Consider the following 24,447-nt stretch of genomic DNA (forward strand, 5'->3'; position numbering starts at 1 on the left):
AAAGAATGTTAAAAGCAGTAAGGGAAAAAGGTCAAGTAACTTACAAAGGCAGGCCTATCAGAATTACACCAGACTTCTCACCTGAGATGATGAAAGCTAGAAAGTCCTGGGCAGACCTCATACAGACCCTAAGGGAACACAAATGCCAGCCCAGGCTACTCTACCCAGCAAAACTCTCAATCATCATAGATGGAGAAACCAAGATATTCCATGATAAAACCAAATTTATACAATACCTTTCCACAAATCCACAACTACAAAGGATAATAGATGGAGGGAAACTATATCCTAGAAAAAGCAAGAAATTAATCTTTTCCCAACAAACCCAAAAGAAAGTAACCACACAAACATAAAAATAACATCAAAAATAACAGGAAGCAACAATCACTATTCCTTAATATCTCTTAACCATCAATGGACTCAATTCCCCAATAAAAAGACATAGACTAACAGAAATATTTTTCATATAAATCTTCAATTTTATCAGAAAATGTTTGTAATTCCTCTTTCAATTAATTCAGTAATGTTTTATGTCTACCATTTTATCTGTATTATTTTCCATGATAATCTTCAATTTTAAAGTGTTTATATATATATTTCTTCAATTTTATCAGAAATATTTTCCATGTAAATCTTCAATTTTATCAGAAAATATTTATATTCACACTTTAAATCAATTTAGGTATACTTTTATGCCTACCATTTTATTTGAATTTTTTTCCATGAAATAGTCAATGTGTTTTTCTATATTTTTCTTCAATTTTATCAGATATATTTTCCATGTAAATCTTCTATTTTATCAGAAAATGTTTATAATTCTACTTTCAATCAACTTAGGAATATTTTTATGCCTACCATTTTATCTGTATACTTTTCCATTAGTCAATTTTAACATGTTTTTCTATATTTTTCTTCAATTTTATCAGAGATATTTTCCATGTAAATCTTAAATTTTATCAGAAAATGTTTATAATTCCACTTTTAATCAACTTAGGAATATTTTTATGCCTACCATTTTATCTGTATAATTTTTCCATGAAATAATCAATGTTAATGTGTTTTTCTATATTTTTCTTCAATTTTATCAGAAATATTTTCCACATAAACCTTCAATACTATCATAAAAGGTTTCTACTTTCTTTTTCAAATAATTTAGCAATGTTTTTTATGTCTACCATTTTACTCTTTAATTTTCCATGAAAATTGTCAATTTTAACTTGTTTTTCTATATATTTCTTCAATTTTGTCAGAAATATTTTCCATGTAAATCTTCAATTTTATCATAAAATGTTTTTACTTCCTTTTCAGTCTAAAAAATGGCAAAAAAAGTCTCCCAACAAAATAAAAGCCCAGGGCTAGATGGTTTTAGTGCAGAATTGTACCAGACTTTCTAAGAAGAGCTAATATCAATAATCTTCAAAATAGTCCATAAAATAGAAACAGAAGGAACACTGTCAAACTCATTTTATGAGGCCATAGTCAGCCTGATACCTAAACCACACAAAGACTCAACAGTAAAGAGAACTTCAGACTGATTTCTCTTATGAGCATTGATGCAAAAATACTCACAAGACAAATCCAGGAACACATCAAAGACGTCATCCATCAAAATCAAATAGGCTTCATCCCAGGGATGCAGGAATGGTTCAATATGCAAAAATTCATCAATGTAATCCACCATATAAACAAACTGAAAGAAAAAAATCATGATTATCTCATTAGATGCTAAAAAAGCCTTTGATAAAATCCAACACTCCTTCATGTTAGAGAATTCAGGGATTCAGGGCACATACCTAAACATAATCAAAGCAATATACAGCAAGCCAATGTCCAACATCAAGCTAAACAGAGAGAAACTTAAAGCAATCCACTAAAACCAGGGACAAGACAAAACTGCCCTCTCTCTCTCCCTATCTATTTGATATATTACTTAAATTTCTATCTAGAGCAATTAGACCACAAAAGGAGGTCAAAGGGATACAGATTGTAAAGGAAGAAGTAAAATTATCATTACTTGGGGATGATACAATAGTATGCATAAGCGACCCCCAAAATTCTTCCACTCTTTTTTTTTTTTTGAGACAGGGTTGGCTTCAAATTCAGAAATCCACCTGCCTCTGCCTCCCAAGTGCTGGGATTAAAGTCATGCACCACCAGTGCCCTGATGAGCCCAAAATTTCTATCAGAGAACTTCTACAGCTGAAAAACAACTTCAGCAAAGTTGGCTGTATACAAAATTAACTCACAGAAATCAGTAGCCCTCCTTTATACAAATGATAAACAGGCTGAGAAAGAAATCAGGCAATCAAAACCCATTATAATAGCCACAAATAATATAAAATATCTTGGCGTAATTCTAACCAAGCAAGTGAAAGATCTGTATGTCAAGAGCTTCAATTCCCCAAAGAAAGAAATTGAAGAAGATATCAGAAAATGAAAAGATCTTCCATGCTCATGGATAGGTAAGATTAACATAGTGAAAATGGCCATCTTACTAAAAATAATCTACAGATTCAATGCAATCCTCTTCAAAATTCTAACACAATTCTTTACAGACATGGAAAGAGCAATTCACAGCTTTATATGGAAAAACCAAAAACCCAGGATAGTGAAAACATTCCCGAACAATAAAAGAACTTTAGGAGGAATCATCATCCCTGACCTCAAGCTATATACTACAGAGCAATAGCGATAAAACCTGCATGGTATTGGTACAGAAACAGACACGTTCATCAATGGAATTGAATTGAAGATCCAGAAATAAATCCACAGGCCTATGAACAGTTTTTTTTTTAAAAGAAATCAAAAAATTACAAGGGGAAAAAGAAAGTAACTTCAACAAATGAGGCTAGTCTAACTGGATATCTACATGTAAAAGAATGAATATAGATTTGTGTTTGTCATCATGCACAAAACTCAAGTCCAAGTGGATGAAGCAACTCAACATAAACCCAGATACACTAAATCTCATAGAAGAGAAAGTTGGAAATATCCTTGAATGCATTGGTACAGTAGACAATTTCCTGAACAGAACACCAATGGCTCAGGCTCTAAAATCAACAATTGATAAATGGGACCCCATGAAACTGCAAAGCTTCTGTAAGGCAAAGAACACTGTCAATAGAACAAAATGTCAGCCTACAGACTGGGAAAGGATCTTCACCAACCCTACAACTGACAGAGGGCTAATATCCAAAATTTACACAGAACTCAAAAAGTTAGACAGCAACAATCCAAATAACCCAATTTTAAAAGTAGGGTATAGAGCAAAACATAGAATTCTAGACAGAGGAATCTAAAATGGCTTAGAAGCACCTAGAGAAATGTTCAAAGTCCTTAGTCATCAGGGAAATGCAAATCAAAACAACTCTGAGATTCCATCTTACACCCTTCAGAATGGCTAAGATCAAAAACCTAAAAGATAGCACACGCTGATGAGGATGTGGAGCAAAGGAAACACTTCTTCATTACTGGTAGAAATGCAAACTTGTTCAATCATGTTGGAAATTAATTAGGTGACTTCTCAGAAAATTGGAAATAGTTGTATATCAAGATCCAGTTACACCACTCCCAGGCATATACCTAGGCATATACTCCAACATCCCACAAATACGCTTGTTCAGCTATGTTGATAGCAGCCTTATTTATAATAGCCAGAAAGTTGAAATAACCTAGATGTTCCTCAACTGAAAAATGGATAAAGAAAATGTGGTACATCTACACAGTGTAATGCTATTCAGCTATTAAAAACAAAAGCATCATGAATTTTGCAGGCAAATGGATGAAACTTGAGAATATCCTCCTTAATAAGGGGACCCTGTCCCAAAAGGACATGTATGGTATATACTCCCTCATGGGATGTATGTGAATATTAGCCATAAAATACAGGTACCATGCTATACCCAACAGACCCAAAGAAACTAAACAAGAAGAAAGGCACATGCAAGGATGCTTAAATCTCACTTTAAAGGGATAATAAAATAGTCATAAGAGGCAGATGGAGGGAGGAGAAATGGGGAAGGGAATGGGGGTATTCAGGATCATGTGTGGTTAAGAACAGAAATCTTAGATGGCCATGAAAATGAATGGCAATCTGCAACTGACAGGGGTGAGGAGGTGGGGGGGGCATCTCTAGAACAATGCAGAGACCCAAGAATCAATGGGGGTGACCTTAGCTGTGACTCTCAATATTGTGAATATGGAACCCAAAGAGGCCACCTCCTAAAGCCAGGTAGGATCTTCAGTGGAGCTATAGAGACACCAACCCACCCACAAAACTTTCAACCCAAAATTTATCCTGTGTATAAGAAATGCAGGAAGGAGAATGGTACAGAGACAGAGGGAATGGCCAAGAAATAACCAACCCAACTTAAGACTCATCCCATGCACAAGCACCAAATCCCTGACACTATTAATGATACTCTGTTATGCTTGCAGACAGGAGTCTAGTATGGCTGTCCTCTGAGAGGCTCCACCCAGAAGCTGACTCAGATAGACACCCACAGCCAAACAGTGGTTGGAGCTTGGGGACTCTTGCAGAAGTGAAGGGGGAAGAATTGTGGGCTCAAAGGGGATGGGAACTTCACAGGAAGACCAACAGAGTCAACTAACTTAGACCCTTGGGGCTCTCAGGGTCTGAACCACTAACCAAAGAACATACACTAGCTGGACCTAGGCCTCCCTGCACACATGTAAAAGAAGTGCAGTTTGGTCTTCATGTGAGTCCTGAACAGTGTTCAGGTCCTGAACTGTGGGTCCCAAAAGCAGCTGCCTGAAAATTAATGCAATAAATCACTGGAGAGTAAGGATGGGATTAGAGGTCACTAGGTTAAAGAAAAGCTAAGCAAGAGAACCCAACAATAGAAGAATACTACAGGAACTAAATTCCCAGAAAAAAAATCCTGTACTTAATTGTTGTTAGAGAAAAGTTGATTGCATTCCTTCCAAGAAAATTAACCTTGAGTCTATGCCAACAACTACTCTGTGAAAATGAGCAGACAATGCAGCAAGGCTGGAGACAGGATGCTTTAAAGAAGAGATGAAGGCTGAATGTCTTCTCTGTAGCCAATCAAGATTACTAGGATGAAAAGGAAGGCCTGCCTGCAGCTTGCCAATGTGGTATGCAGAAAAAAGTGGATTCTGCTAATTACCTGAAGGCTGATTGTTTTAAAGATTGTACCTCTTGGCAGATATGTTCAGCATGAATGATGTACATGATGCTTCTTGGGAATGAAAAGCTGTTAAGATAGCAGGGTGGATAGTAAAGACAAGAAGTGTCACAAGTAGAAGGGTTGGATAGACTGGTGCAGGAAGTTGTTGACTAGATTAGTTCCTATTCATCCTTGTGTTTCTCCTATCCTCACTATCAGGTTCCCCTCAGCATGTTGTCATAATGATGTGTGTGTGTGGGGGGGGGGGTCCAACTAGGAGAAAAACTGATGAATAGCTTTGTCACTTGACAGAACCTGTAATCTCCTGAGAAGAGAGTCTCATTGAGAGATATCAGCATTGGATTGGCTTATGGGCATGTGTATGGGGTATTGTATTAACTAAGTGAATCAATGTGAGAATGTTCAGTTCACCATGGGTGGCACCATTCCCTAGGCAGGGGTTTTTGAAATAAAGTAAAGAAATACACAAACCAGCAAGTAAGATATATATATATATAAGAAAATAGTGAAACCTATCCATATGGGGGAAATCAGAATGCTTAGTTATATACAAGTGTCAACACATGAAAGTCTTCTTTTTAGATAATGTAGATAAGCCCCATTACAAGAGTATACAGGTATTGTTCATGAAGACAATTTTTAGAGGAAACCTGAAGATACATAGATACCTTCTTGGAGAATTATATTCTGGAGGGTAGATTTTATTATCTATAGTTTTGACTTTCCCAGAATATTATATAGTTAGAGTCCTTTGAGAATGTCTGTGCTGATTAGTTGTTTAGTATAGTCATAGACATGTCTAGCAAAGGGAACCTCAATTTGAAAATGCTTCCATCAGATTGACCTGTGTTGCCCCATATATCTATGAGGTATTTTCTTAGAATTGCTGTGGGTGGTGCTACACTTGGGCAGGGGGTCCTGAGAGATAAAAGAAAGACAGCTGAAAAAGAGCTTGGGAGCAAACCCAGTGAGCAGGGTTCTCCATGTTCTCTGCTTTAGCTCCTGCCTTGAGCTCCTGCCATGATGGACTGCAAGCTGAGAGATGAAATAAGCACTTTCCTCTCCAGTTGCCTTTGGCCATGTTTATCACAGCAACAGAAAGCAAACTAGGATAATGCCTCTTCCTCTGTTTATTAGTCTTGAATCTCTTTTATGTTGCACTCCCACCCACCCCCAAGTGCCTGGTGATTAATGACTACTGTCTGGTATTTAATCCCAGTTCATTGCTGAGGAGGAAACCACATCTTCATGCATGCTGGGCAAACAGTTTACTACTGAGCAACACCCCCAAATCCCTTAATTGATATTTTTAGATGCAGCAATCAGGGGCAAGGGAAGTGCCGCTTCACACATACATTGTACCTACAGGAACAGCTGAGACCATGGTAAGCTGCAGTTGTCTGAGACAAGTACCAGCAAAGGACCTACAACCTTCCTTTCTCCCCATACCAGAACCCCAAGAACATTGAAGCTGCAAAGACCAATGGCTCCCACTGATCCCTCCTGTGAACAGCACCAAGTGAGGGCTGGAGAGCCAGGGAGAATCTAAAATTTCTAATTTTTGACTCATTGTAGCTGTTCCAGCAATTCATTCCATAAGTACTCTGAAATACTCTCCATTCATCCATATGTGTCACATGAAGGTTTTGCCTTGATTTGTTTATTGTTCAGTTAAGAATTAGGACTCTCCACCCAGTTTACTGTAGCACAACCCTTAGTATATTCTTCAGCCATACTGCATACACTACAACTCTCATTCCCATCCTTTCCTCTTTTTCTCATCCTTTCCCATCCTTTTTAGCTTTGAAACTCTAAGCAAGCCACTATCAAATGTTTTCCTTTACAAGAGTTGCTGTAGTCATGATGTCTCTTCACAGCACTAAGACATCTTCCACAGCTTTAATAATCTCTAAAATCTGTGGACCCTAACCATACCCCAACATTCACCTTATGTTTTTTTTATTTGTAAAGTTGAAGTAATACTTAATCGTTATTTTTATCCTATCTACTTTCCTATCTCCTCTTAATAGGATTATTTAAGAAACTTTCCTTGGATATTTATCCTCAATTTTACTGAAGTCAAAGGGGTCACTGTCATTAGTTGGTTAGCATAATAGCTGCATAGGAGTAATGACAAGGAGCTATTGCTCTCAAAGTTAATATCTTATTCAAGGAATAATATAAAGGTTATACCAGGCATTTTGACCTGCTATATTGAAGAATTATGTTTTAAAATACATGTTTATGTTTATTATTATAATATATTATACAATATATATGTTATATATTTATGAAATATATACACATACATAAGCATAGTTCTTTTTAAACAATATATATGTATACACATACATACATATGCTCATATATAGTGTTTGACTATGCTACATGCATGAAAGTGTGCTCAGAAGTCAAAATAAGGTGTCAGATCTGGAGTTGGATGATACGTGAGTGTGAGTAGCCTGATATGGGCTGGGAACCTAATTCACGTCCTCTGGAAGAGGAGCAAATGTTTTTAACTGCTAAGCTATATCCTAGCCTAGAACTATTATTTTATTTTTTATTTTACTCACTGAGAATTTCATACAGTTGGACAATTAAATATGTTCATATTCACCCCATTTGCACCATGCAACACCCTCTATTACTCTCCAGCATCTCCTTTCCCAACTTCATGTCTTCCTTTTTGGCAGAGGGTTATGCTGGCTAATTTTATGTCAACTTGAAATAACCTAGAGTTATCTGAAAGGAAGGAACCTCAACTGAGAAAATGCCTCCATATAATTGGGATGTAGGCAAGCCTGTATGGCTTTTTTTTTTTTAATTGGTGGTTGATGAGGGAAGACCCAGCCCATTGTTTTGGTTTTTTCTCCTTTTTTTTCCTTTTCTATATTCTTTGTTCACATTCCAAATGACCTCCCCCTTCCCGGTTCTTCCGTCCCCATCAGTCCCACAAGCCCTTTTCCCACCGCCCCTTCCCCAATCACCCCCACTCCCACTTCTCTCTCCTGGAAATCCCCTACGGTGCTGCATCAAGCCTTTCCAGGACCAGGGCCCTCTCCTTCCTTCTTCCTGAGAATCACCTGACATGCAAATTGTGTCTTGGGTATTCAGAGCTTCTGGGCTAATTAATATCCACTTATCAGTGACTGCATTCCATGTGTATTCTTTTGTGATTGGGTTACCTCACTTAGGATGATATTTTCCAGATCAAACCATTTGCCTAAGAATTTCATGAATTCATTGTTTCTAATTGCTGAGTAGTATTCCATTGTGTAAATATACCACATTTTCTGTATCCATTCCTCCATTGAGGGACATCTGGGTTCTTTCCAGCTTCTGGCTATTATAAATAGGGCTGCTATGAACATAGTGGAGCATGTGTCCTTATTGCATGCCGGGGAATACTCTGGGTATATGCCCAGGAGTGGTATAGCAGGGTCCTCGGAAAGTGTCATGCCCAGTTTTCTGAGGAACCACCACACTGATTTCCAGAGTGGTTTTACCAGCTTGCAATCCCACCAGCAGTGGAGGAGTGTTCCTCTTTCTCCACATCCTTGCCAACACCTGCTGAATTTTTAACCTTAGCCATTCTGACTGGTGCGAGGTGAAATCTCAGGGTTGGGTTGATTTGCATTTCCCTATTGATTAATGATATTGAACATTTCTTAAGGTGCTTCTCAGCTATTCGAAATTCTTCAGGTGAAAATTCTTTGCTTAGCTCTGTACCCCCCACCTTTTTCCCCCTGAGACAGGGTTTCTCTGTATAGCCCTGGCTGTCCTGGAACTTACTCTGTAGACCAGGCTGACCTTGAACTCAGAAATCTGCCTGCCTCTGCCTCCCAAGTGCTGGGATTAAAGGTGTGTGCCACCATTGCCCGGCCTGTACCCCATTTTTAATAGAGTTATTTGGCTTTCTGGAGTCTAACTTCTTGAGTTCTTTGTATATATTGGATATTAGCCCTCTGTCAGATGTAGGGTTGGTGAAGATCTTTTCCCAATTTGTTGGTTGCCATTTTGTTCAATTGACAGTGTCCTTTGCCTTACAGAAACTTTGTAATTTTATGAGGTCCCATTTGTCAATTCTTGATCTTAGAGCATAAGCTATTGGTGTTCTGTTCAGGAAATGTTCCCCTGTGCTCATGTCCTCAAGGGTCTTCCCCAGTTTCTTTTCTATTAGTTTCAGTGTGACAGGTTTTATGTGGAGGTCCTTGATCCATTTGGAGTTGAGCTTACTACAAGGAGATAAGAATGGATCGATTTGCATTCTTCTGCATGCTGATCTCCAGTTGAACCAGCACCATTTGTTGAAAAGGTTATATTTTTTCCACTGGGTGGTTTTAGCTCCTTTGTTAAAGATCAAGTGACCATAGGTGTATGGGTTCATTTCTGGGTCTTCAATTCTATTCCATTGATCTACCTGCCTGTCACTGTACCAATACCATGCAGTTTTAACACTATTGCTCTGTAGTACTGCTTGAGGTCCAGGATACTGATTCCCCCAGGAGTTCTTTTACTGTTGAGAATATTTTTAGTTACCCTGGGATTTTTGTTATTCCAGATGAATTTGAGAATTGCTCTTTCTAACTCTATGAAGAACTGAGTTGGATTGCATTGAATCTGTATATTGCTTTTGGCAAGATGGCCATTTTTATTCTATTAATCCCGCCAATCCACGAGCATAGAAGATTTTTCCATTTTCTGAGGTCTTCTTCGATTTTCTTCTTCAGAGACCTGAAGTTCTTGTCATACAGATCTTTCAATTGTTTAGTTAGAGTCACACCAAGATATTTTATATTGTTTGTGACTATTGCGAAGGGTGTCATTTCCCTAATTTCTTTCTCAGCCTGCTTATCCTTTTTTTTATTTTTTGTTTTATTTTTTTTTTCAAGACAGGGTTTCTCTGTATAGCCCTGGCTGCCCTAGAACTCACTCTGTAGATCAGGCTGGCCTCGAACTCAGAAATCCACCTGGTTCTTCCTCCCAGAGTGCTGGGATTACAGGTGTGTGCCACCATTGCTCGGCATGCTTATCCTTTGAGTGTAGGAAGGCTACTGATTTGCTTGAGTTGATTTTATAACCAGCCACTTTGCTGAAGTTGTTTATCAGCTGTAGGAGTTCTCTGGTGGAGTTTTTTGGGTCACTTTAGTATACTATCATATCATCTGCAAATAGTGATAGTTTGACTTCTTCCTTTCCAGTTTGTATCCCTTTGACCTCCTTATGTTTTCTAATTGCTCTAGCAAGAACTTCAAGCACAATATAGAAAAGATATGGAGAGAAGGGGCAGCCTTGTCTAGTCCCTGATTTTAGTGGGATTGCTTCAAGTTTCTCTCCATTTAGTTTGATGCTGGCTACCGGTTTGCTGTATATTGCTTTTACTATGTTTAGATATGGGCCTTGAATTCCTGTTCTTTCCAAGACTTTTAACATGAAAGGATGCTGAATTTTGTCAAATGCTTTTTCAGCATCTAATGAAGTGACCATGTGTTTTTTTGTTTTTTTTTAGTTCATTTATGTAGTGGATTGAATTGATGGAATTCTGTATATTGAACCATTCCTGAATCCCTGGGATGAAGCCTACTTGATCATGGTGAATGATGTTTTGATGTGTTCTTGGATTCGGTTGGCAAGAACTTTATTGGGTATTTTTGCATCGATATTCATAAGGGAAATTGGTCTGAAGTTCTCTTTCTTTGTTGGATCTTTGTGTGGTTTTGGTATCAGCGCAATTGTGGCTTCATAGAATGAGTTGGGTAGTGTTCCTTTTGTTTCTATTTTGTGGAATAATTTGAAGAGTTTTGGTGTTGGGTCTTCTTTGAAGGTCTGATAGAATTCTGCATTAAAACCATCTGGTCCTGTGCTTTTTATTGGTTGGAAGACTTTCAATGACCACTTTTATTTTTTTAGAGGTTATGAGACTGTTTAGATGATCTATTTGATCCTGATTTAATTTTGGTATTTGGTATCTGTCTAGGAAATTGTCCATTTCCTCCAGATTTTCCAGTTGTGTTGAGTATAGGCTTTTGTAATAGTATCTGACGATTTTTTTAATTTCCTCAGTTTCTGTTGTTATATCTCCCTTTTCATTTCTAATTTTGTTAATTTGGATACTTTCTCTGTGCCCTTTGGTCAGTCTGGCTAAGGGTTTATCTATCTTGTTGATTTTCTCAAAGAACCAGCTCCTGGTTTTGTTGATTCTTTGTACGGTTCTCTTTGTTTCTACTTGATTGATTTCCGCCCTGAGTTTGATGATTTCCTGCCTTCTACTCCTCCTGGGTGAAATAGCTTCTTTTTGTTCCAGGGCTTTCAGGTGTACTGTTAAGCTGCTAGTGTATGCTCTCTCCCGTTTCTTTTTGGAGGCACTCAGGGCTGTGAGTTTTCCTCTTAGCATTGCTTTCATTGTGTCCCATAAATTTGGGTATGTTATGCCTTCATTTTCATTAAATTCTGAAAAGTCTCTGATTTCTTTCTTTATTTCTTCTTTGGCCAAGGTGTCGTTGAGTATTGTTTAGCCTCCATGTGTATGTGGGTTTTCTGTTGTTTTTGTTGCTATTGAAAACCACTCTTACACCATAGTGATCCGATAGGAGGCATGGGATTTCAGCTTGGTCTTCTTATATCTGTTGAGGTCTGTCTTCTGACCAATTATATGGTTAATTTTGGAGAAGGTACCATGAGGTGCTGAGAAAAAGGTATATTCTTTTGCTTTAGGGTGAAATGTTCTATAAATATCAGTGAAATCCAATTGATCCAAAGCTTCAATTAGTTTCACTGTGTCCCTGTTTAGTTTCTGTTTTCCTGATCGGTCCATTGAGGAGAGTGGAGTGTTGAAGTCCCCCACAATTATTGTGTTAGGTGCAAGGTGTGCTTTGAGCTTTAGTAAAGTTTCTTTTATGAATGAGGGTGCCCTTGCATTTGGAGCATAGATGTTCAGGATTGAGAGTTCTTCTTGGTGGATTTTTTCCTTTGATCAGCAAGAAGTGTCCTTCCATGTCTTTTTTGATGACTTTAGGTTGAAAGTCAATTTTATCTGATATTAGAATGGCTACTCCAGCTTGATTCCTGAGACCATTTGCTTGTAAAATTGTCTTCCAGCCTTTTACTCTGTTAGTGTTTGTCTTTGACACTAAGGTGTGTTTCCTGTATGCAGCAAAATGTAGGGTCCTGTTTACATATCCAGTCTGTTAGTCTATGTCTTTTTATTGGGGAATTGAGTTCATTGATGTTAAGAGATATTAAGGAATAGTGATTATTACTTCCTGTCATTTTTGATGTTATTTTTGTTTGCACGGTTATCTTCTTTTGGGTTTGATGAAAGAAGGTTACTATCTTGCTTTTTCCAGGGTGTAGTTTCCCTCCTTGTATTGGCATTTTCCACCTATTATCCTTTGTAGGCCTGGGTTTGTGGAAAGATATTGTGTAAATTTGGTTTTATCATGGAATATCTTGGTTTCTCCATCTATGGTGAATGAGAGTTTTTCTGGGTATAGTACTCTTAGCTGGCATTTGTGTTCTCTTAGAGTCTGTATGAGATCTGCCCGGGATCTTCTAGCTTTCATGGTCTCTGGTGAGAAGTCTGGTGTAATTCTGATAGGTCTTCTTTTATATATTACTTGGCCTTTTTCTCTTACTGCTTTTAATATTCTTTGTTTGTTTAATACATTTGGGGGTTTGATTATTATGTGACAGGAGGTATTTCTGTTCTGGTCCAGTCTGTTTGGAGTTCTGTAGGCTTCCTATATATTCATGGGCATCTCTCTCTTTAGGTTAGGGAAGTTTTCTTCCAGAATTTTGTTGAAGATATTTGCTGGCCCTTTAAGTTGTAAATCTTCACTCTCATCTATACCTATAATCCTTAGGTTTGGTCTTCTCATTGTGTCCTGGATTTCCTGGATGTTTTGGGTTACAAGCTTTTTGCATTTTGCATTTTGCATTTTATTTGACTGTCGAGTCAATGCTTTCTCTGGTATCTTCTGCATCTGAGATTCTTTCTTCTATATCTTGTATTCTGTTGTTGATATTTGCATCTATGACCCCTGATTTCTTCCCAAGGTTTTCTATCTCCAAAGTTGTCTCCCTTTTTGATTTCTTAGTTGTTTCTACTTCTGTTTTTAGATCCTGGATGGTTTTGCTCAGTTCCTTCACTTGTTTGTTTGTGTTTTCCTGTAATTCTTTAAGAGATTTTTGTGTTTCCTCTTTCATGACTTCTGCCTGTTGACCCAAGTTCTCCTGCATTTCTTTAAATGATTTTTGTGTTTCCTCTTTATTGGCTTCTATCTGTTGACCCATATTCTCCTGCATTTCTTTAAGTGATTTTTGTGTTTCCTTTGTAAGGGCTTCTACCTTGTTCATTGTCTCCTGTATTTCTTTAAGAGATTTATTTATGTCCTTCTTGTAATCCTATTCTTTGCAGGAGATGTGATTTTAAATCCAAATCATGTTTTTCTGGTGTGTTGGGGTATCCAGGAATTGCTGTTGTCAGAGAATTGGGTTCAGATGCTGGCATATTGCCTTGATTTCTGTTAGTAACTTTCCCATGTTTGTCTTTTGCCATCTGGTTATCTCTGGTGTTGGTTGGTCCTGTTGTCACTGGCTGGTGCTTGAACCTCCTGTGAGCCTGTAAGGCTATTTTCGTACCAGTGGATGACTGGGTTTCCCCTGGCACAGATTGCTGATGGGCTGCCCTACTCTTGGGTTCCATTGGAGCCCTGGTGTGCCTTGCCCCAAGCAATGTTATACTTGGGTTGTCTCTGTGTACCTGGTGTTGTCCGTCTGGTCCTTCCGGGAGCAAAGATGACCCAGCCCATTGTTGATGGTGCCATCCTTGGGCTGGTGTCCTGGGTTCTATAAGAAAGCAGGCTGAGCAAGCCATGATGAACAAGCCAGTAAGCAGCACCCCTTCATGCCCTCTGCATCAGTCCCTGTCCCCAGGTCCCCGCCTTGTTTGAATTTCTGTCCTCATCATTCCTTCAATGATGAATAATGATATGGTAATGAGGAAGTATAAGCCAAGTAAACCCTTTCCTCTCCAAATTTCATTGGTTATGGTGTTTCAAAACAGCATTAGTAACCCTAACTAAGAGAGTGGATAACCCACTTAGTACAATTAGTGTTGCCCATATGTGCATGAGTGTGGGGCCAACCACTGGAGCATGGGAAACATACCAGTGGCCATACCCTCAAAGAGAAATGAGTATCCCTCCTCTAGCAGCTAGCAGTTGCTAATAGCTGAGGAACAATTTTCTGGAGTACAAATTCTCTTTTACGACATCCAAATCCTTTTTGAACATTGAAAATACTTCAGCTGAAAGAATATAGCTGATTAAAAAAAAAAAAAAAACGTAACCCAAGCAAAGAAATGACACCAAATGCACAAATCCCAGCACAGTAGCATAAGGTGCACAAGATCCAAGACAACATAGCTCCTCCAAAGTTTGCTAATTTTACAGTAATGGCATCTAATGAGAGTAAGTTACATGCATGAAATTCCTGACAGAATTCAAAATGATGAGTATGTTAATGGAAAGTGAAGAACTAAATAAGCTCCTTATTTTCTTGAGAACTTAAACAGCTGAACGACATAAGGGGCCATGCAAAATATCAAAAACCTCAACAAAGACAAACACTGAAGAGCAAAAGCCTTTCTGAAATTCTGGGAATAAAAGCCATGACAAATCAAATAAAAGGCTCTGTTGGAGGGATCACCAACAAACTGGATCAAGGAGCAGTCAGAATATCTGAGCTTGAAGACAAGGTGGATAACGTGGAACAATCTAACAAGCAAAAGATAAAATAATAGGAAGGTAGGGATAAATTGGAATTCCAAGATACATGTCACACTCTGCAAAGACTGTGTCTACAGATAATAGACATAGCAGGAGAAGCGCCTAGTTTGAAAGGTATAGAAAAATGTTTTCAAAAGAATCCTAATACTATATATTGTGCAGTGAATAGTTATTAACACAGAAACTCACAACTGGTTAAAGTACAGAGAACAAGTGTCACTGGAGTGCTCAGCCACAAACTGCCGTCTTAAACAATTCCCCCACTAAAGTTTAGTGACCTTCTCAGGAGAGAAGCAGGAAGACTGTAATAGTCAGTAGTTGAAAGACGCAGGAGCAAACTGTATTTTGTGGCCATGACAGAACCATTGTGCTCATGAACTCATAGCAGCTGTGATTACTTGCCCAAAACTTCTACAGTATTAAATGAGTTAACATTCTAGCTTGGATGAGGGAGAGGTTCATGAGCCCTGCTTCCTAACAGGGGACTTATCCACACTTGATGACTTCTGGTGGACGGAAAGTGAGTTTTCTTTAAGTGTGTGACTCTTGATAAGTCAGTTAAACTCCAGTGGATAACCTCATACCTAGGAATATATGGGCAGAACAAATTGGACTTAATGAGTTATTTTTAAAAGGAGGACAGAAATCTGGAGGACATAAAGAGAAATGATTGGATCTGGGTGGAGTTATGGGGGTAGGGAGTGAATATGATCAAAACACATGACACATATACTATTGGATAAAATTTATTTGTAAAGAAAAATGAAATTATGACCTTTGTAGGTAAAGGGATGGAACTAGGGAAGATTATATTGTGTGAGGTAACCTAATAGGAGAAAGACAAACACTACATGTTTTCCCTCATCTGAGGATCCCAGTTCTAAATCATCAGATGTGCATACACAACCTAGAGGAACTGCAGAAACCAGGAAAGTGAAAAGGAACCATTGCTGGGGTAGGGGTTTGGGGAGCAACAGGAAGGGAACTAGCAGGGTACTACTGATCTAGTTAGAGAAATAGGAAAAATGGGGAGCCCTAATCAGTGGAGAGGGAGATAAATATAGATGAAGAAGACAGAAGAATAAAATAACACTAAGGATGTCTGGGAACTTCATAAAGGATCTCACTATTCACTATCTACTACCCACCTCCAAAACCTTACAATGCATATAAGTCTGTGTATAAATATATATGTGTAGTTTAAATGAAATTTTCTCATCTGGGCTGACGATGCTCCCTCTAAGAGCTAAAGACTGTCTAAAACTCCAATACCAGCCATGAGAAGGCCTTTTTTGAGTTGTTGGTCAAAACTATCCAAGAACCTCCCAAAACATCTGTTTCTCTTGATTGTCCCTCAGAAGTGAAAGATAAGTCCCTATTGCTGAAGTCACTGTGCATATCAGGCACAAGGCCCTGTTGTATGACAAGATTTTTCCTGGGAAGATATTAGCACACACCTCACACCTCTACTCACCCCAGATAGGAGCACATGACAGACAAAAGTACAGATCCCACAAAATTTCAAAGTTTTTTGGGACAACTTACGGGAATATGGGTGAGTGTCATGGGTCTAGAAGTGGTAGGACCTTGGAGTATGGAGGTTATAAATGAGGCAGACTAAAGTCTCAGGTAATAGCCAACTTTATTCAGAGAATCAGCCAATTTATACTCTGAGGGTTAAGAGAAATCACATGAGTAAAGTTCTCATGAGTTGACGCTATAGACTATCACAAGCACAAGCCGCATGGCAAAAGCATGTCCTTCCATGGAGATGTATAAAATTTTTAATTGAATAACAACAGCAATCAATAATGAATAATCTGAAGTAAACTCACTTCTGTCCATTATCCCTAGGAGGACCACAAAAAGACATCCCAAGAATTCTTCTGTGTTTTGAAGAAACTGAGGTCACAAGACTCTTGATTCCTTGGAGTATTCTCACAAGTGTTCAGAATTCTCCTCACATGACTCCATTCTTGGAAAATTTGCCAACAGGTGAGAAGTTACAGGAGTAGAAATGACTCAAAGACAACGTATTACCAAAGCTCAGTCCAGAACATGTGGCAACTCACGAAAGGTAAGAAGGCTGCATAGCCTGAAGGCAGCTCAATGAATTTAAGAATGTCCTTTGCACGTGAGTCCTTTGGTAGAAACCTCTTCCAGTCCGCTTGGCTGTCTACTGCTTCATCCAGGCAGCTATCTGGTCAGGCCTCAGAGTTTTCTTTGCAACTTGGCTTGTCTAGGAGTGACTCTCAGTAGGCTTTATCATTTCCTCTGGGAGGGAGGGACTTAGTGAATCTAGTCAGTTTCAGGAACTTCCTGAAACTATTTTGAGATCTCTATCTTTTGGTTTAAAGAACAGAATTCTCCACAGGATGGAGTGTTTAAATGTTCAGGAAAATACTAAACAGTCCACTGGTCTGACTGAGATGAAACTGAACTGACCTGAAAATCCTCTCCCTGGGGACTAACTTTTATGATATCCAAAGGTGTCATGAAGCTTCCAAAGGAGGGAAGCAACTAATAATACTACCCAGTTACAAGTACCCTTGCACAATAACCCTAAGGGTGCAGCAGTGTAATGAACATTTTGGCAGTAACCAACAGCTCTCTTATTGAACTTAAGACTAACTTGACAAAAGGGAAACATGCCTGATTCTGGAAACCTAGCCTAAAACCTCTGCAAACCCAAGGTTACTGAAGTTATGTATCTTGGAAAAGAACCTACAACCACCACTTTACTAAACTAGTATAACCCCTAACTACATTCTATTTGTTCTTATACCCACAGGTAAGTTTAGCCTTCACCTGTTGTCAAGGAAATGTCTCTTTGCAACAGACACTATTGCAGGAAACCACAGCCAACTAAAATACAGAGTTATGGAGCTCAATCATAATGGATAAATCTATTTAAAAAAACAAAAAACAAAAAACAAAAAACAAAACCCAAAAAACTCCTGCACTTAAAGGTCAGAGAAAGAGGATGTGGAAAGATTGTAGGAGGCAGAGGATCATGGAGTTTGCTGTGATAGTGTATCTCCTAGGAATGTCATAAAACATCTTTCCAACATGACTGTCTAGACAAGAGCTAAACAAGGACAAGAACATTAGACAGGCTAAAGTAGATGGGGAAGGCCCATGAGGCCTTGACCATACACAAGCAACTACAGGCAACCAGGAATGCTGAGAATGGGAGAAATAGTCTTACCCAGGGAAGAACATATAAACTAGTCAGTCCTAAAAACAGACAAATATCATTATATACATCGAGCCAACTATACTTAGGAATATATATGTACACATATATGCATGCATATATATGTGTGTGTGTGTGTGTGTGTGTGTGTGTTTGTGTGTGTGTGTGTGTGTGTGTGTGTGTGTGTGTGTGTGTGATAATAATAATGAGGAAAGGCCATGAATTTGAAAAAGAGCAAGGAGTAGTGAATGGGAGGGTTTGGAAGGAGGGAGGAGGAGGGGTAAATGATGTAATTATAATCTCAAAAATAAAACAATTTATAAAAATATATTGTAAGAAATTCCCAAAGAATTACTTAAAAATATATTAACATAAGAATGTAACAGAAAAATTCCCAGAGTTATGAAGAGAGATCCAAATATAAGAGGCATTTAGGATGTCAAACAGACAGGACTAGAAAAGACTCACTCCTCATAGTTTAATGAAGATGCAAAATGCACAGAACAAAGACAGTATGTTGAAAACAAAATGGCAAAAGAGAAACACTAAGTCACTTATAAAGACAGGCCCATCAGAATAACAGCAGATTACTCAACTGAAAAATTTTAAAGGCAGAAGGCCTTGGGATTATGTATTTCAAACTACTATACCAAGCAAAGCACACTGCCATAATTTGGATTTGGGAGTCTTAGGGATTTGAGTTTGAATTCCTTATATCCATGAACCTCAGTCCTTACTGTACATGTCTCAGGCAGCATATAGTCTCAGGTGGGACAATACCTTCGACCTAATAGAAGTTTGGGGGAGATTTCCATAGATATTGCATATAAAGCATCCAACACCAGGCGTGTCAGACAGCAGGTGTCAAAAATAGGAGCGATCACTTCTTAATGGGGGCGAGTGGGAAATAAGATTGGAAAGATTTGAATCAGGTTTTCAGAGGGCCTGGATTGCTAGGTCTTATTCTTGTGACACTGAGGAACCTTGGCAGGCCTGTCAGCAGGGGAGAGAATTGATCCTAAAGAATTTGTGGCACTGTCCCCTTAGTCTGGTCTGGGAAAGGAACAAGATGCCCTTGGCCCAGCAGCTCTTGGGTTAAAATCTTTGCAGGCATCTGAGTTATTTGTAACCCGTTGTCATGGCAACATGTCTGGCAAGGGAGCCAGTGCTGCAAGCTCCTGACGGTGGGGCGGGGCGGGGCGGGGAGGGCAGTGGGAGAAGACAGAAGATTTGGAAAGGGGTTCATCTGTGACCAGTGTCTCACTTCCCTCTGATTTGACCAAACCTTTTCAGCTGCGGAAGAGGTTGAGCATCCTCTGGGGAGAATCAGTGGATGTCGGTGCCTCTCCTCCTGATCTCCTGATATTTCAGATGTGGAAATAGACTGAGAGAGGTCCAGCAGCTGGCTCAAGGCCACAAAACAATCAGGAACACAGAGAGTGCTAGCTCCCTCCTATCCTTTTATTTACTTTATTTTTTTCACAATCCAATTGTTACCCTCCTCCTGGTCCACCCTCCCACAGTTCCTCATCCAGTTCCTCCTCCCCCTGTCTCCAAGAGGATGTCCCTACTCCCTCCCCCACCAGGCCTGCCTACTCCCTGGGGCCTCAAGTCTCTCTAGGGTTAAGCACCTCTTCTCCCACTAAGGCCAGATTAGGCAGTCCTCTGCTGTATAAGTGTCTGAGGCCTCAGACTAGCTAGTGTATGCTGCCTGGTTAGTGGCTCGGGGTCTGAGAGATCTCAAAGATTCAGGTTAGTTGAGACTGCTGGTTTTCCTATAGGGTCACCCTCCTCCTCAGCTTCTTCCAGTCTTTCCCTAATTCAACCACAGGGGTCCCCAAATTCAGTCCAATGTTTGGGTGTAAGTAACTGCATCTGTCTCAGTCAGATGTTTGTTCAGTCTTTCAGAGGATAGCTATGCTAGGTTCCTGTCCGTAAGCACGCCACAGCATCAGCAATAGTGTCAAGTCTTGGAGACTCTCCTTGTGATGGTTCCCAAGTTGGGCCGGTTCCTGGACAGTTTTCCCCCCAGTCTCTTCTCCATTTTTGTCCCTGCAGTTCTTTTCAGACAGGAACAATTCTGGGTCAGAGTTTTTGGCTATGGGATGGCAACCCCCAGCCCTCCACTTTATGCCCTGTCTTTCTACTGGAGGTGGACTCTACAAGGTATCTTTCTCCACTGTTGGGCATTTCATCTAAGGTCCCTACTTTTGAGTCCTGATAGTCTCTCAGCTCCCAGGTCTCTAGTACTTTCTAGAGAGTTCCCACATCCCACTTCCTGAGGTTCCCTGTTTCCATTCTTTCTTCTGGTTCTCAGGTCTTCTCTCCTTCTCCCTCCCATACTTGATCATGTTCCCCTTTCCCCCCTCCTCCTTCCCTCTCCCACCCATGTCTCTCCTTCCCTCTGCCTCCTGTGATTTCTTTCTTCTCCCTCCCAAGTGGGATTGAAGCATCCTCACTTGGATCCTTTGGCTTGTTAACCTTGAGTTCTGTGGATTGTATCCTAGATATTCTCTACATTTTTTTGACTAATATCCACACACAATTAGTAAGTACACACAATGTAGGTACTTTTGGGTCTGAGTTACCTCACTCAGGATATTTTCTAGTTCTATCCATTTACCTGTAAAACTCATGGTGTCCTTGTTCTTAATAGCTAAGTAGTACTCTATTGTGTAAATGTACTACATTTTCTGTATCTATTCCTCTGGGCTGTTTCCAGCTCCTGGCTATCACAGGTACTACTGCGATAGTAGAGTATGTGTCCCTGTGGGGCATCTTTTGAGTATATGCCCAAGAGTGGTATAGTTGGGTCTTCAAGTACATCTATTTCCAATTTTCTGAGAACCTCTAGATTGAATCCCAGAGTGGTTGTACCAGTTGCAATCCCACCAGCAGTGGAGGAGTGTTCCTCTCTCTCCACATCCTCTCCAGCATCTGCTGTCACCTGAGTTTTTGATCTTAGCCATTCTGATTGGTGTGAGGTGGAATCTCAGAGTTGTTTTGATTTGCATTTCCCTGATGACTATGGATTTTGAGCATTTCTTTAAGTGTTTCTCTTGCCTCTTGAGATTCCTCTCTCATGAATTCTCTGTTTAACTCTGTACCCCATTTTTTATTGGATTGTTTGGGTTTTTTTTTTTGAGATTAGCTTCTTGAGTTCTTTATATATTTTGGATATTAGCACTCTATTAGATGTGGGGTTAGTGAAGATTTTTTTCCCAATCTGTAAGTTGTTAATTTTTCCTATTGATTATGTCCTTTGCCTTACAGAATCTTTTCTGTTTCATGAGGCCTCATTTATCAATTCTTGATCTTAGACCTTAAGCCATTGACGTTCTGTTTAGGAAATCCCCCCCAAAACCCCCATGCCAATGAGTTCGAGGCTCTTTCCCACTTTCTCTTCTATTAGATTCAGTGTATCTGGTTTTAGGTTGAGGTCCTTGATCCACTTGGACTTGAACTTTGTTCAAGGTGACAAATATGGATCTATTTTCATTTTTCTACATACCGACTGCCTGTTGGACCAGCACCATTTATTAATTAATTTAATTACTTTTCTTTTTTCCATTGTATTTTTGGCTTCTTTGTCAAAGATCAAGTATTCATAAGTGTGTGATTTTATTTCTGGGTCTTCAGTTCTACTCCATTGTTCAACCTGTCTGTCTCTGTACCAATACCATGTGGTTTTCATCACTGTTGTTCTGTAGTATAGCTTAAGGTCAGAGATGGTGAAGTTCTTTTATTGTTAAGAATAGTTTTCGCTATCCTTGTTTTTTATTTTTGTTTTTTCATATGAAATTGAGAATTGCTCTTTCCATGTCTTTGAAGAATTGTGTTGGAATTTTGATCTATAGATTGCTTTTGGTAGTATGGCCATTTTTACTACATTAATCCTACCAATCCATAAGCATGGAAGATCTCTCCATTTTCTGAGGTCTTAATCTATTTCTTTCTTGAGAGACTTGAAGTTCTTGTCATACAGATCTTTCACTTGTTTGGCTAGAGTTATCCCAAGATATTTTATGTTACTTGTGACTATTGTGAAAGGTATTGTTTCCCTATTTTCTTTCTCATTCGTTTATTAGTTATATAAAGGAAGGCTACTGATTTGCTTGAGTTAATTTTATATCTAGTCACTCTGCTGAAGTTGTTTATCAGCTGTAGAAGTTCTCTGGTATCATATTTGGGGTTACTTATGTATACAACCATATCATTGGCAAATAGTGATACCTTGTCTTCTTCTTTGCCAATTTTTATCCCTTTAATTTCCTTTCGTCTATTGCTCTAGCTAGAACTTTGAGGACTATATTGAATAGACATGGTGAGAGAGGGTATTTTTGTCTTGTCCCTGATTTTAGTGGGATTGCTTCAAGTATTTCTCCATTTAATTTGATATTGGCTGTTGGTTTGCTGTATATTGCTTTTATTGTATTTAGGTTTGAATCTTGAATTCCTGATCTTTCCTGGCATCCCATCCCCTGGAGAGAGGGAGAGAATTCAGCCATTGTCTTTATATGTTCACTCATGGAAATCTTTAAGTGTCACTGGTGCCTGGAACCAAATGTAATCCTGTGAATCCATGGCTGGGACGGAAGGTCTGCCCCAGGACAGTGTTATGGTGAGTTTGTGGATTCTGCTGAGCATCTGGTAGTTCATTTTGAGTCTAAACCAATCTTCTCCACAGTCATGGTGGCCCTGTACCAAACCCATGAGTCGGGGAGCCTACAGCTCACTAAATGCATAGGCCAAGAAGATGACTCTGAAGACACGACATAAGCAAGATGCTGTGTTCAGGCCCTGATCCATATTAAATGGGGCCAGCTTGGACAGGTGAAGTTCATAGAATTCTTTGGGGCTGAGGACATTGCCTCCAAGAAGGATCAACACTCATGGCAATAGTGTTCTGTCAAAGAAGTATTTGGAGAGTGTCCCCAGTCACCTACAAAGCTTGATGACACTTCCTGTTGCTTGCCTCCATGGTGAGCCTGAGGTTTCTTTGTTGCTGTGTTCTCTGCCTGGGGAGAAGATTTCCAGTATAAGTGCTTCATCTGTTCATAGGGCAGAGGTACACAATATGCTTTAGAAGTTCACAAGTTATACTAGCAGCCTTCCTGGCTCACAGGCCCAGCAAACACCACCCACACCAGGTCTCTTGGGCAAAAGGGCTCCACAGGATTGGAAGGTTCCTGTGATGAAGATCTCAAGATCTGCCCCAGAGCATGAGTTTCTTTTGGCTTCTCATACCAATCCAAATTTGGGGTGGCAGCAGGGGACAGTTCAGATAGATTCTCCTGCCCGGATGTAGCCATTGTGACTCCATTTACTAAAATTTTATCAAGTATTTTTGCATCAATATTCATAAGTGAAATTGGTCTGATGTTCTCTTTCTTTGTTGGGTCTTTGTATGGTTGAGGTATCAGAGTAAGTGTGGCTTTGTAGAATGAATTATATAGTGTTCCTTAGGTTTCTATTTTATGGAATAGTTTGAGGACTATTGGTATTAGCTCTTCTTTGAAGGTCTGATAGAATTCCCCACTAAAGTCATCTGGCCCTGGGCTTTTTTTGGTTGGGTGGTTTTTAAATACTTCTATTTCTTTAGGGGACATTGGCCTGTTTAGTTTACCTGCTCATGATTTAATTTTGGTATGTGGTAGCGGTCTAGAAAACCATCCATTTCATCTAAATTTTCCTGTTGTGTTGAGTATAGGCTTTTGTAGAATGATCTGATATTTCTTTGAATTTCCTCAGTTTCTGTTTTTAAATCTCCCTTTTCATTTCTTATTTTTATAATTTGGATACTGTCTCTGTGGCCTTTAGTTAGTTTGGCCAGGGATTTATATATCTTGTTGATTTTCTCCAAGAACCAGCTCCTGGTTTTGTTGATTCTTTGTATAGTTCTCCTTGTTTCTATTTGGTTAATTTTGGTCCTGAGTTTGACTATTTCCTGCTGTTTAATCCTCTTGAGTGTGTTAGCTTTTGTTGTTGTTGTTGTTCTAGAGCTTTCAGGTGTGCTGTTAAGTTGCTAGTGTAGGATCTCTCTAGTTTCTTTATGAGGGCACTTAGTGCTATGAAATTTCCTCTTAGCACTGCTTTCATTGTGTCTCATAAGTATGGGTACACTGTGTCATCATTTTCATTGAATTCCAGGAAATCTTTACTTTCTTTCTTATTTCTTCCCTGACCAAGTTATCATTGAGTAGAGAGTTATTCAGTTTCCATGTGTATGTGGGCTTTCTGTTGTTTTTGTTGTTATCGAAGAACAGCCTTAGTCCATGGTGATCTGGTAGGA

General features: G+C 39.2%; 1 pseudogene; it reads right to left on the minus strand.

Moving 5' to 3' along the window:
* Positions 1–22,676: 22,676 nt before the first annotated feature.
* On the minus strand, positions 22,677–23,467 carry LOC127674336 (MAD2L1-binding protein-like; annotated as a pseudogene).
* Positions 23,468–24,447: the final 980 nt, after the last annotated feature.

Source organism: Apodemus sylvaticus, chromosome X, assembly GCF_947179515.1.
Source record: "Apodemus sylvaticus chromosome X, mApoSyl1.1, whole genome shotgun sequence".
NCBI lineage: Eukaryota > Metazoa > Chordata > Mammalia > Rodentia > Muridae > Apodemus > Apodemus sylvaticus.